The sequence below is a fragment of the Micropterus dolomieu genome, linkage group LG23 (genome assembly GCF_021292245.1).
Source record: "Micropterus dolomieu isolate WLL.071019.BEF.003 ecotype Adirondacks linkage group LG23, ASM2129224v1, whole genome shotgun sequence".
NCBI classification, from domain to species: Eukaryota; Metazoa; Chordata; class Actinopteri; order Centrarchiformes; family Centrarchidae; genus Micropterus; species Micropterus dolomieu.
In genome coordinates this window covers 34,272,711-34,285,026 of record NC_060172.1, presented here as the reverse complement: position 1 = coordinate 34,285,026, position 12,316 = coordinate 34,272,711, and the positions used below count along the sequence as shown (strand labels likewise).

The following is a 12,316-nucleotide window of genomic DNA, read 5'->3' as shown; positions in this document are numbered from 1 at the left end:
TCTTACCACGCAGGGTAGGAACAGCACTGAAATGCCACTTCTTCTGCTTTTGTGCTCTTATTCCGAGACAGTTTTGCGCCCTCATTGAGACCCCCCCCGCCCCCCTTACCCAGCATTAAGTGCTCTCTCAGTCCTCCCTAATGCACCTCTACCCCGCCACCAAAACTGTAGACGACCCCCTTCCACCATCATAGCCTCGTCTGTCTCTGCTTCACATTATAGTCTCTTTTTGCATTAATTGTTTCTAGCTCTTAAGGAGCATGCAGATAGGTTACAATGGTCCTTTGACAATCGGCCACACAGTTGGGAAGCTATTCACCTTCACTCCCTCCAAGACAGGCTACTTGAGAGAAAATACAGTATTTCCATAAATAATTTTATCATTGCCTCTTGGGCATTTTATATGAACAATAACAATAATGCAGGCTTCTTTTACTGCTACACAGCTTACCATAATCAGAATCAGAGTACAAAAAAAAGAAATATGCATGTTTACACACACACCAGTTGTGAATCAGAGATCAAATATTTGTTATATCTGTGACTGTGTTTTCTTAAAGAGCAGTTTAAGTTAAGCATTAAAGTAAAGGGAAGTCAAATATTTTTGTCCACACAGATACAGCCTTGGTTTGTAGTAACCTCAAGGCATGTCAAACATCCAGAATGAATTAAACATCACGTACAGTAATGTCTACCTACATTTTATATTTCATTGCTGATTAGCAACTCGGAGTCTAGGGAAGTTCTTCTATCTGTTAATGAATTAGCAATTAGTTGTTTTAGCCTTTCTCATCTGTGTTTGATTTCAATGCAAATTAATACAATTTGATTGTTTTCTTTCTTAACAGTTCATATTAATGTCTCTGAAGTCAATTACACAGTTACTATCAATGATGTATTTTAAACCCTTGACGCCTGAATTTTTTTTACAATAAAAAAAAATATATTTGTGTTTTCATTTGCTTTCAGGCTGATGTTAAATTAAGTGAAGATCAGATCTATGTCTATAGAACATAGAAAAGATATAAATTCAGGTATGATGTAGGTATGATGCAAATTAGCAACAACAGGCATAAACGAGAAACCAGGGCTTGCAAAAGGTTCCTAGGTACGTATCGAATATGCACCAACAGGCATTGGGGGAATCTATGTGCTATCTTGGTTTCCAGTCTGAAAGGATGAGGTGTGATGCGAATTCACGGCAATCAGCGTCAAGGGGTTAAGATGGAAACTACGCAATAATTACAGTGTCCTCAGTCCCATCATTGATTACTACTAAGAGCTGGGGTAGAAATATTTCTTGACAATTTTTTTTAGACATTTTATATTTTTAGATGCTGGCTATGCTCCTGAAACTACTATTTTTGAAGTATATACAACACTTAACGTTATAGGAAGACTCACTGCCAACCTGTTGAGCCACACCACACAGGACTTGTTGTTAATCATGTCATGTCAAATTAGTTTTTTTTTGTTTTTTTTTCTCACAGTCCCTCTCACTGAGCCTTCAGTTTTGCCTCTTGATCTGTTTATTAGCTTGGACTAGGATCTTTGAGGGCTGACATTTAAATAAAGATGTAATAGATTTGAAAAAGACTCTAAAACATCACAATGCAAAGATAAAGAAAAAGTAGTTTTAGTTTTTAGTAGTTTTTAGTACTCTTATGAAACTCCACTGCAGAGAAAAGATATAGGCCTACTTTCCTATTCTTCCAATAAAATGCATGGGTTTATGCGTTGTGAAAGATTTCAGTGGTAGCTTTCTTGTTTCAAATCTTGCTGGTGTTTTCCTGCCTCTGCCATAAGCTGAGCCGTATTTTAAGGATTTTCTCTACAGTCAACTGTTAACTGTAAACATGCATATACCATCCTGTCCAAATGAAATGACAGTTTCTCATCCCATCTAATTGGTCTCATTGTAGTAGTGGAGGAAGCTGTGTGTGTGTGTATTCATTGGAGAAAATATGTATTGTATGCTCACTAACTTCAACACAACATAACCTTCACTACACAGTAAGCTGAGGAGAATGATCTTCTTCCTGAAGGACATGGCGCATGCATGGGTATGCAGCGGTCTTCTATCCCAAGTTACAGAACTTCTGAAGAGAAGTTTTTTTCCTCTGAGAGAGCATTAGAGAGACTTTTATGGGTTCAAAGAGGTCAGTGTCTGTTAGAATTTAACCATTACTATAAAAAAGGGATCTCCTTTGTTACCGTGGTTATTATATTATAAATTATAAATGTCAGAAAGATTTAAAGGTTTCTCGATCAGTGGCTTGAGGGATTGACTGGAAGGTATTGCCTTGCAGTTCTGAGAAAAAAGACCAAACGTGAGTGTATTTATGGACAACACACAAAACGAGGGGCTAATTTTTTCCAATTTTCTAGGTGGCGCTAGCGAGTCATTTTGCCACGCCCATGCGCGAAACCCATAAAATACGCAATTTTTCACTACTTCTGACATGTGTGCAAAGTTTCGTGAGTTTTCGAGTATGTTTAGGCCCCCAAAATCGAGCTTACTTTGCAGAAAAAATAAAAAAATAAAAATAATAATAATAATCTTTACAGTTTCAATAGGGACCTCACACGGTTCGTGCTCAGGCCCTAATGATCAATAGCAGACCTAGTTCCATGAGATGAAACCAAAGGATATGTGTACCGTTAAGAGCCTTAGTGTAAACTTGTTCTATCCATCTTCAAAGCTTTAGCAGGAGTGCCCTCTGGTGTATAATCAGTGAAACTGCAACAGATGAAAGTCAAATCCAAATTCACAACAGCTGCAATAGAACGTAGTTTTCCGATTTCAAACACCCCCAAAACCAATGTGCAAATCAGATTTTTACATATTCACTATTAAATCATCTGAAAATTTGACCCACATGCTCTTGCGTATTTCCAGGAGTTTTCCATCCTAGAGGAAAGCTCAGAATGGAAACAGATGGTAGCGTAGGTGAGCTAATAGTGATCTTTCAATATGAATAGAAGGACTCCTTGTATTTAATTATTTATGACATTTGAAGATTTAATTCATTAAACCTTTTGGATACCTATTTGAGGCATGTTGAGCTTTCATGACTTCAAAAAATGTTTGTATTTCAGGATCATCAGATAAAGCAGCAATGGAATAAAGAGCTAGATCCAAAAAATGGTGAGCAACATGATGAATATTAAAATAATATTTTTCTTAGATAACTGTAGCATATCCTACAATTTTTGAGACAGTTTACCCAAATGGAATTATTTTCCAAATATGTTTCACAGTCAGTAGTCCTCAGTACCTCCTAAAAGGAAGTCTTTCCTTGCCTGTGTCACCAAGTCCTTGCTCATGGTGGGAATTGTATGTACGGTCTAGACCTGCTCTATATGAAAACAATTGAAGTGCAGATGCCATTTTATTGTCACATGAAGTTCCTCTTCTTAACCATCTTACAGAATTTTTATGTGGTGCAGCAGTAAAGCACTACAGATGCCTTGTCATTAAAAAGGTTTTACTGCCGACTGGAGTGTGAAGAATTAATAAGGAAAGCATCATCAGCAGTGTAACATAATTGTGATTGGCCCTGGTGCAAATATTTTTCTTGTGCCCCTCGCCCCAAAAAAGCACATTGTGTGTAAACACAGGTATACAGACACACAACGACTGTAAAATCTTACATCCTGCCCTCAACTCAAACCTGCTCTCTCTGACTATCAAACAACCGCAGTAGCTTTAGCCAGGCTACAGTAACAAATCAACACACAGTATGTAAATAATCACAGAACAAATAGCAATCAAAAGAATCACAGCAACTCATGATGCCCTGGAAGTCAAACTATTTCCTTATGCTCCAAAAGATATATTTAAATAATTCAATTAATATCATAAACGTTTGATGACTATTTGACTAATGACTTGAAATAACAGCTACTAGTTAACTAGGCAAATCTTTAGTTGGGGGCAGCACTACTATGGAATAAATACTGTCCCAAATGTATTGTAGCTGTGTGGAACATTTTGAATCTGAATATCTGAAAAACCCAAAGTTTACAGGTACGGATCGATTCTACAGGTAGAAAACAAACCTAGTTACAAGTACTTTTGTGCCACATTTGACACTTTCTACTGAATAACCAATGGGGATGCTCTGATTAACGTGTCATTTGACTATCCAAACAGGAATATCAGTTCACCATCCAATCACGGATTCTAGGGGGTGGACAGATTCTTAATGCGCAGAAAATCTTGTTTTAGTAAAAACATGTTTTTGCTTCACTTCAGGGCAGGGAAAGTGTTATTTAACATTGCAATAGTGACATTCAAACATTGTGGGATATAGGCCATACAGAAAAGAAGAATATTAGTTTTTATTACTGTTACACTATCATTGCTCATGCTGGTTCTTCTTCTGCCTCAAAAATACATCACTTCCTGAAAGTTTCCTCTGGAAAGCGCTATGATCTATCCAACCAGAGTGTTTCGGCTGACTATATCTTCATTACAGTCAGTTAATATGATAAAATGTTGTTACTTTGTAAAGCAAAAGTGCACATTCCCACCAACTGTAACAAAAGGTTGAATCCACAAATGCTTGTTTGAAACGACCGACTGGCCAATTAAGCATCCAGTTTAAAATCAGGGGGATAAGATTTCCGTGCAGTGCCTCTCCTTCAAATCCCCTTAGTCAAGGCCTCTCTGCATGGATCTGCTTTGCTGCAGATCCGGCTGAGACTGGACGCTAACACTCATGTCTGGAAACAACCAGACCTTTCACCCATTAACCCCTAACTATCAACCAACACACACTCTACTGAAAGTTTCAAATCATCTTGTTGTCACAATTGTCCTATGATGTGGAGGAAGGGTTTGCTGAGGAGGATGTGTGAAATTGCATGCTAAAAACTTCTCAGGAGAGCAGACAGCATTATGGGAGTCATTGGCAGGTTCTCTGAACCACTTGAAGGGGAATAAAGTGACGAGCTAATCACTTCATATTTCTTCCTCCAGGTTTCATCCATCTTCCTGTGATGACTTGCTGCTTTCAGCCACAGAGGCATCAGATCTGAAAGTGGTGAGAGTCAAACAGACTTAGCTTTCGGCTTGAAATGGTTTAAGGAAACAACAGACAGCACCCTGAACCCCTGGAGACAGTGTTTTTAAGCTTCTGGTGGTTTGTTCCTCAAATACATTAAATAAATCCCTTTTCCACTGGCAAGTCGATAATGAGATTACACACAGAGGCTGTGTGGAAAGTGGGTTGAGGAGAACAGTAGGGCTGAGTTGAGAGAGGAAGGATAGGATATAAATCAGCAGAGGGTGGAAGAAGGCGCTGGGTGCAGAAATAAACTGAAAAGTTTACATGTCACTGCAGACATTTTGACTAGTCAAACACAGTTATGACTATATTAATTGCTGGAAAAGAGCCATTATTAGTAATTCCACCTGTGATTGTTTTGCTGTGACAAGTCAAAATATCTGGTGTGATCTGATTCATACAATATATACGCAAAACTGCTATGATGCTAGCATCAGAACTAGCAACATTTAGTCAGAAAGCAAAATGACATGTTAAGTATAAGATAGACAGATTGGTTAGACAGTTGTTTGATATTTTGGGAAATATGCTTGTTCACTTTCTTGCCAAGAGTTACATGAGAAGATTGATACCACTCCAATATTTGTTCGCTAACTAGAGCCAGCAGCTGGTTAACTTAGTTTAACACAAATACTGGAAAAAGCAAAAGAGGCTAGCTCTGTCCAAAAGTAACAAAATCTGACTACCAGCACTAAAAAAAGCTTCTAAATGTTTCTGTTTAGCTTATTTTAGGTCAGTTTAGTCTCTGCACAAATAGAAATGTAAAAATGACAACTTGTAGATGTTCCTGAACTATTTCCTGGTGAACATTCCCTCCTTGTTTCAGTGTTTATTTATGCTCAGTCTTCTCATCTAACCATCAGCAGGAAAGGGAATGAGTGTATTTCCCAACATGTTAAAACTTTTCCCATAACATGTTTTTTTCTGAATCATTTTTTAAAAATTTGCTCTAACTGTTCACTTCACTCTCAACCATTTGGTTTTTATGTGCTGTATGTTAACAATTACCTTCTATATGTTAACACTTTTCACTGTACTTGCATTTTAATTTTACCTGGCCGTAAAACAAATACTGTTTTGAAGGTGCTGTCACCTTTTTATTATTCTCATTCTCTACTTCTTCATCATTTTCTTTTTCTTGTCATCCTTATTATTGATGGTTTTTGCTTGTCTTGTGAGTGCTCCATTTAATATTACTGATCATACAGAGCATCAATCAACATGATGTTTAAAAGACAAAAGTCTTTGTCAGGGCTGTAGTGTGTCTTCCTGGGGGAAACTTTTACTGATTTTTGTTGACCTCTCCTGGTGACCAGTGGGAACTGCAACAACATCAGCAACTCTGAGCTCTTGGGTGCCTGTTACTGAGACAACAAAGACAGTTACTTGAAAGGAAATGTTTAGTGAAAAGTTACATGCAAAAGCAATAACACATCTCATTTTGATATTAATCAGTTGTCTTCTGCTTAAGTACTGGACCATTTTGTGCTGTGGGGCAGCAAAGCTCACCTATTGCAATGTTGCTATTGTTTTCTGCAAATAGTTCTGGTAACAAGCCTTAAAGCAATTTCACTCAAGCAATGACACTCCAGGTCACTGTGTAAATAGATGGACACACCAGTGCATTGTAAGAAAAGCATTTAAGCATCTTGAAAATCACTGCCTATTCTTCAGGTGAATCCGACTGCTCAGCCAGAATACAACAAGCGGCCCTCTCATGTAGTTCACATGTTGGCATCCTTCAGACATTCCTCTTTAACAGGCTAGTGTGCAGTAGCACTTTCCCAAGCCTTTTTTACTGAACCTGCCCCACATGTATCAAATTCACTGAGAACAGTTTAGAGAACACTTTTGGGCAGTGGTGGCCCAAAGTTGTTTGGGTTGTCGGTTCAATCCCCGGAAAGTGGAAAGTAAACCAAGCAGTGCCTCCCTCATTTACCACCACTGAGGTGCCCTTGAGCAAGGCCCATATACCCAACAGTGGAGCTGCTTAGTGGCAATCAGACCAGGCTGCGGTTGTACTGGGCAGCTTCCAGGTGTGAATGTGTAACGGTGTGAATGTGATCAGGGCCTTCCTGCAAAAGAGAGGCTTCCTCTCAGTGAAGCTCCCCTGAAGAAATTAAAGGTTTAAAAAAAAAAGAGATAATTTCATCAGATCTTTCTCACTGCACACAGCAGGTGTATTACAATTGCAATCTGTCTTCTGTGCACATATTTCTGTATATCGTGGCACCCTCTATACAGTCTACATTCTTCTTTACCCATGCCATGGTGTCTGCATGTAACACATTTTTATGCAGTGGCGTGCACATAGTCTGTAAAAGGGCAGAGGCAAACTAAATCTCTAAATGTTTCAAAATTGGCCTGGAAATGTTGTGTGTTGTCACATTCTTCTATCTCCTACATGAGAGGGCCGCTCTGTATTTTTTACCTTTTAAGTGCTAACAAAATAGAAAGGCCAAAACAAATATCTTTTAAAGGGCACTTGTTCTTCTGTACTCCACAAATGCAAGTGGGGTCAGGATCATTATGATTCATTAGGGAGAAGTTGTGATTGTTTAAACAATATTTTTGGTGAGATGACATTTACAACAACCTTATGGGAGAGAAGAATGCAATATCCTTGCATTGCTGATCCCAATCCAAGAGCAAGTAATGCATTCTACAACTACAATGTGAACTTCCATCATGTCGATAAGGCTGTGAGTATTTGTTCTTGTGAAGCTGGAAATTTATGTATTCCAATGTTTTGAACAGCGAGAATTTTGTGATGTTACACTGTGTTAAAATAAATGAACAAAATGTTCAGTCTCCTCTTTGATTGTTCCGACACATTTACAATCATTACCGTTTGGTGTTAACAGGCGAATCACTTTGCACCGCTTGTGAAATTAATATTTTAAAGGCATTATTAGGGTTTTGTATTTCTCTGAATTGTAGCACAGTTATACACATTCTTTCTCAGCCCTGGAAGTCAATCCATTTTCTTATCCCCCAAAAGATATATTTAAAATAATTCAACTAATATCATAAACGTTTGAGGACTAGTCTGGCGTTACGTATGACAGAACTGTGTAAATTCAAATATATGTGTATATACTCCATGACTTAAACCAGCTTAGAGCGGTTCCTTTAATGCCAATGAAATGTTCCTGCTCAATGGTGTCGAATGCAGCACTAATATCTAGCAAGACCAGTCCAAGCCCTTGGTCCTTAGGAGGTCATTAGTATTTTTCACCAGTGCTGTCTCTGTGCTTTGATGCACTTTAAATCCTGACTGAAAATATTCAAATAAACTATTGCTCTGTAGTAAGTTACACAACTAATTGGCAACTGCTTTCTCAAGGATCTTAGAGAAAAGGGGAGGTTAGATATAGGTTTATAGATGGCTAAAACACCTGGATCAAGGGTGGACTTTTTAAGAAAAGGTTTAATTACAGCTACTTTAAAGGAAGGTAGATAGCCTGTTAATAAAGACAGATCGATCATTTCTACTAAAAATGTGCTAACTAAGACTAGAACTTCTTTAAGGCGTACATTAGTTCCCACATCTTTATATGGCACTGTTAAAATAAGTCAATGTTAACGTTTGGTTTCATATGGGACACAGACAGTGGACACTGGGTGAAAGTCAGTTTTGTTGGTTTGACCTATCCATGCCATGGATGTATAAAGTTAACTGAATACATTGTTGGAGGCTGTGCCCTGTTCATTCAACCAAGGGTCCAACTGCAGTCCTCCCTCTTGAGGCCCCTAGTTCTGTGAGCAAGTGGGGTTTACAGTTTTTTACTTAATTGCTTACATACTAAAATATATATAATGTTATATAACACATTGTCAGTGAAACTTTACACTCAGGAAGTAAAACTACAGCCCAGATTTGCACAACTATAAGCACATTCTCAGCTTCACACCTTTTGCAAAACACTAGACACAGTGATTTGCTAAATACTAAACACACACAGGCTACATTAGACATAAAAATCTAACACAATGTCCCGTCTTTGCGATGTCAAGGGATTGCTGTCTAAAATGCCACACCTGTGAACCAATTGATCAAACATTGCCATCAGATGTACAGACAATTAGGTGCACAACTCTAAACTCACCAATCATGCGCAAGCACTTTAAAAAGGCAACAGGTGAGTTTACCTGTCATCAACAAAAATGGAAGGTAATGTTCCAGTAGGAGGAAGAGGGAGGATGAGAGGGGGTGCACGTGGAGGAAGAGTGGTACGGAGAGGAAGAGGGAGACCAAGTCAGAGAGTTCAGCCCAACCAGAACAGATATACTGTTGCAACAGTAATACGGACATTTTGACAAGAGAACAGGTGAAGTACAACTCATCTTTAGTGTCAACAGTACATTACAGTATAATCAATCAATACAGTATATAGCCTACAATATGCAGTACATCAGTACACTATGGTATTTTTATATGTATATTGCTTGGTCTACAGGATTGAGGGTTGACCACATCAAGGAGGAAGGGGCCGAATATTCTCTGAAGAACAAGAGAGAGCTATCATAAACATGGTTTTGGCCAATAATGCAATACGCCTCAGAGAACTTCAAACAAACATCCTCAGTGACAACAGTGTTCAATAATGTTCATCAGGTCTCCCTGTCAACACGGGGGCGAACCCTTAAAAAACATCACATACAGATGAACCAACTCTACAAAGGGTCATTTGAACCAAATTTGGAGAGTAAAACATACAGCTATTCTCAATGTGCCGGACCCACATGGGGATAACATCACCATGTGTGCTGCCATCTCCCAGAATGGGGAGTTTTTTTCGGCATGGCGGTGGGAGGTTCATGACCTCCAGCGTTATATCAGGATGCCCCTCATTCAAGCTATGGAGGATGCCAGCAACCAAATAGATGCAGTATCTTTGCAAGCGTGGATTCGCCATTCAAGACGATACTTCCCTCGCTGTCTTGCAAGAGAGGACGTGGCCTGCGATGTGGACAAAGTGCCAGATCCAGCCAGGTGAAGAGATAATTAGGTTTTTTTGTTTTTTCTACTGTACAGTACTGTACTTCATGCTTTCCACAATTGGTTTTGCTGAAAATAAATACATATTAGTATGCAGTACTGTGTGTGGTGTGTGGTGTGGGTCAATATATCCAATACTCTGAAAAGTCAAAACTAGACTATTTCATTTGAAAAGAAGGAAATTTAGATGTGTTTTAGATTGAGTATAGCTTATAGCTTAGCTTAGCATAGTTTAGCGTAGTTTAACTAGTTCAAACTGAATTAGATCATTTGAACCATGTGTGTGCCACACAAAATCGGGTTTTTATAAATAATTGTATATTTCATTTTGCAAACTATCTGAGGCTGCTACTTGTGTGAATAGTTGTGTGAATTGTGTGTAGTGTTTTGACAAAATGAGCCCTGCTTTCAAAATCGTGCTTAAGTATTCAAAAAAAACTGTAAGCATGAGTAGTGGAGTTCCATTGTATCAACTAGGATGTGTAAAATTTCACTTATTTCACTTCAGCAATCCTCCAAAATCTGATTCTGAACAAATCTGGAATAAGCAAACTACTTGCTGAATCTTCACTCTTTTAGATCTACAAGGCCTAATTTAAGGCAAGGGTACTACTACATTGCCTTTTGCAACTGATTTTCCAGCATATTAGCTTACTAGTATAATTTCTCTTAGAGGTTAACTAACATTAGCTTGCAGTTTAGGTCTTATAGTTTGCCTATGGTAGGCCATTAGCCGTCAGCATCTAGCTTACCAACAAATATAAGTTCTAATAAACTTACAGTGTGTGATAAGCAACTAACTAAGGCCATACGGTTTTCATTTTCTTTTTAATTTTCCTGATCCTTATTATAATTAACTTAATATCTTATTACTGTTAGATATCTTGCAAGTTTGTTTGGTCATTTGCATGACATGCTGCTGCTGAGTCAGCTAACTTAAATGAGGATAAAGTCATTTAATCGTGCGGCTCTTCAAGATTTAGCAAACCCTAGAACATCTAATCCCTCTTTTTTCCCCTATAGTTTATCCTGATATTGCCTATGAGACGGCAAATATTTTAAAATCTGAAGAAACTGGAAGCAGTGGGAGTAGTGGGATACTTACACAAATCTCTGAATAACTTTAACTGTTAGTGAAGAGCACTGATGCCAATCACAGGCAAAACACAAACAAATGCATAACTTCAGCCTCACTTTAGAGGGCATTTCACCCATAATTTCCCCTGGGAATCAGAGAGCATCATTCTGTTGTTACAAAGCTTTTACCTCATCTCATCATGTCTCTCTGTCTCCTTTCATTTGATATACTGTTTACTATTTCAACCCATTTGCAAGTCATTATTCTAGGTAATGCCTGCCTCACAGCTCCCATTAACTTCAAGCTGCTTCTAAAGTGCATGAAAAATACCCTTGAGAGGCTTTGGCTAAATGTATGGCCGGCTATTCAGTCTCTTGCTGCTGGTGTTAAATATCTTCAGATTCGAATAGGAAAGGCGATGGATTAGGAAGGTACAAAGGAAAGGTTAGCAGCAGTGAAGATCAGCCCACACAGATCATGTGAAATAACAGAACTCCATTTCAAGTGCAAATATTGACAGAGGAGCTAAACCCACCTTCTGTGATCTCACCAGCGCTTTTGACAATTCACTAACATGCACAATAGAAGCGAAAGGAGTGGGACATTATACAAAAATGGGGAAGAAATCTGTTCCTGCCAGTTGAAACAGACACAGGTGTGCTTCGTCTCTCCTAATCCCAGAGCTACACACGTGTTTGTTGTGATTTGGTTAGTGATGATTGAGGATGATCAGATTTATTGAGAAAAAGCGTCTTCAGAGGCGCAATTTCAGTAAGAGGCAGCAGAGGGCATACAACTCAAACCTTTGAAAATGTGCCTGTTGTCTCATTCCTGTGAATAAAAGGAACGATAACATAAAGGAATAATTTATAAGATTTTAAGAAAAAGATTATATGGAAAGTATTTCTAGACAGTTGTTGTGAGACGACACATGTGACGTGTGTGACAGAGATTAAAGAAGACAAAACAGAGAAGTACTATAGTATAGAAATAGTGTAAAAACAATGTAATGTAAATTAAAATATAACCACAAACACAGAATAAGCTGAACACCACATAAGTACATTATCAGAGTGAACAGATTTGATATGTTCCAATAGATGACAATAAAATAACTGAAAATATCCTGCAAAGAGTTTCACATACCTGCGAGACGGAAATAAA

General features: G+C 38.3%; 1 long non-coding RNA gene across 1 annotated transcript; it reads right to left on the bottom strand.

Annotated features, from left to right (window-relative positions):
• Nucleotides 1-3,599: 3,599 nt before the first annotated feature.
• LOC123963675 lies at nt 3,600-11,824 on the bottom strand. The gene is made up of 3 exons (XR_006823239.1): nt 11,688-11,824; nt 6,373-6,436; nt 3,600-5,039 (listed from the first exon to the last, which is right to left on the bottom strand). It is a non-coding gene; the product is annotated as an uncharacterized LOC123963675 (long non-coding RNA).
• Nucleotides 11,825-12,316: the final 492 nt, after the last annotated feature.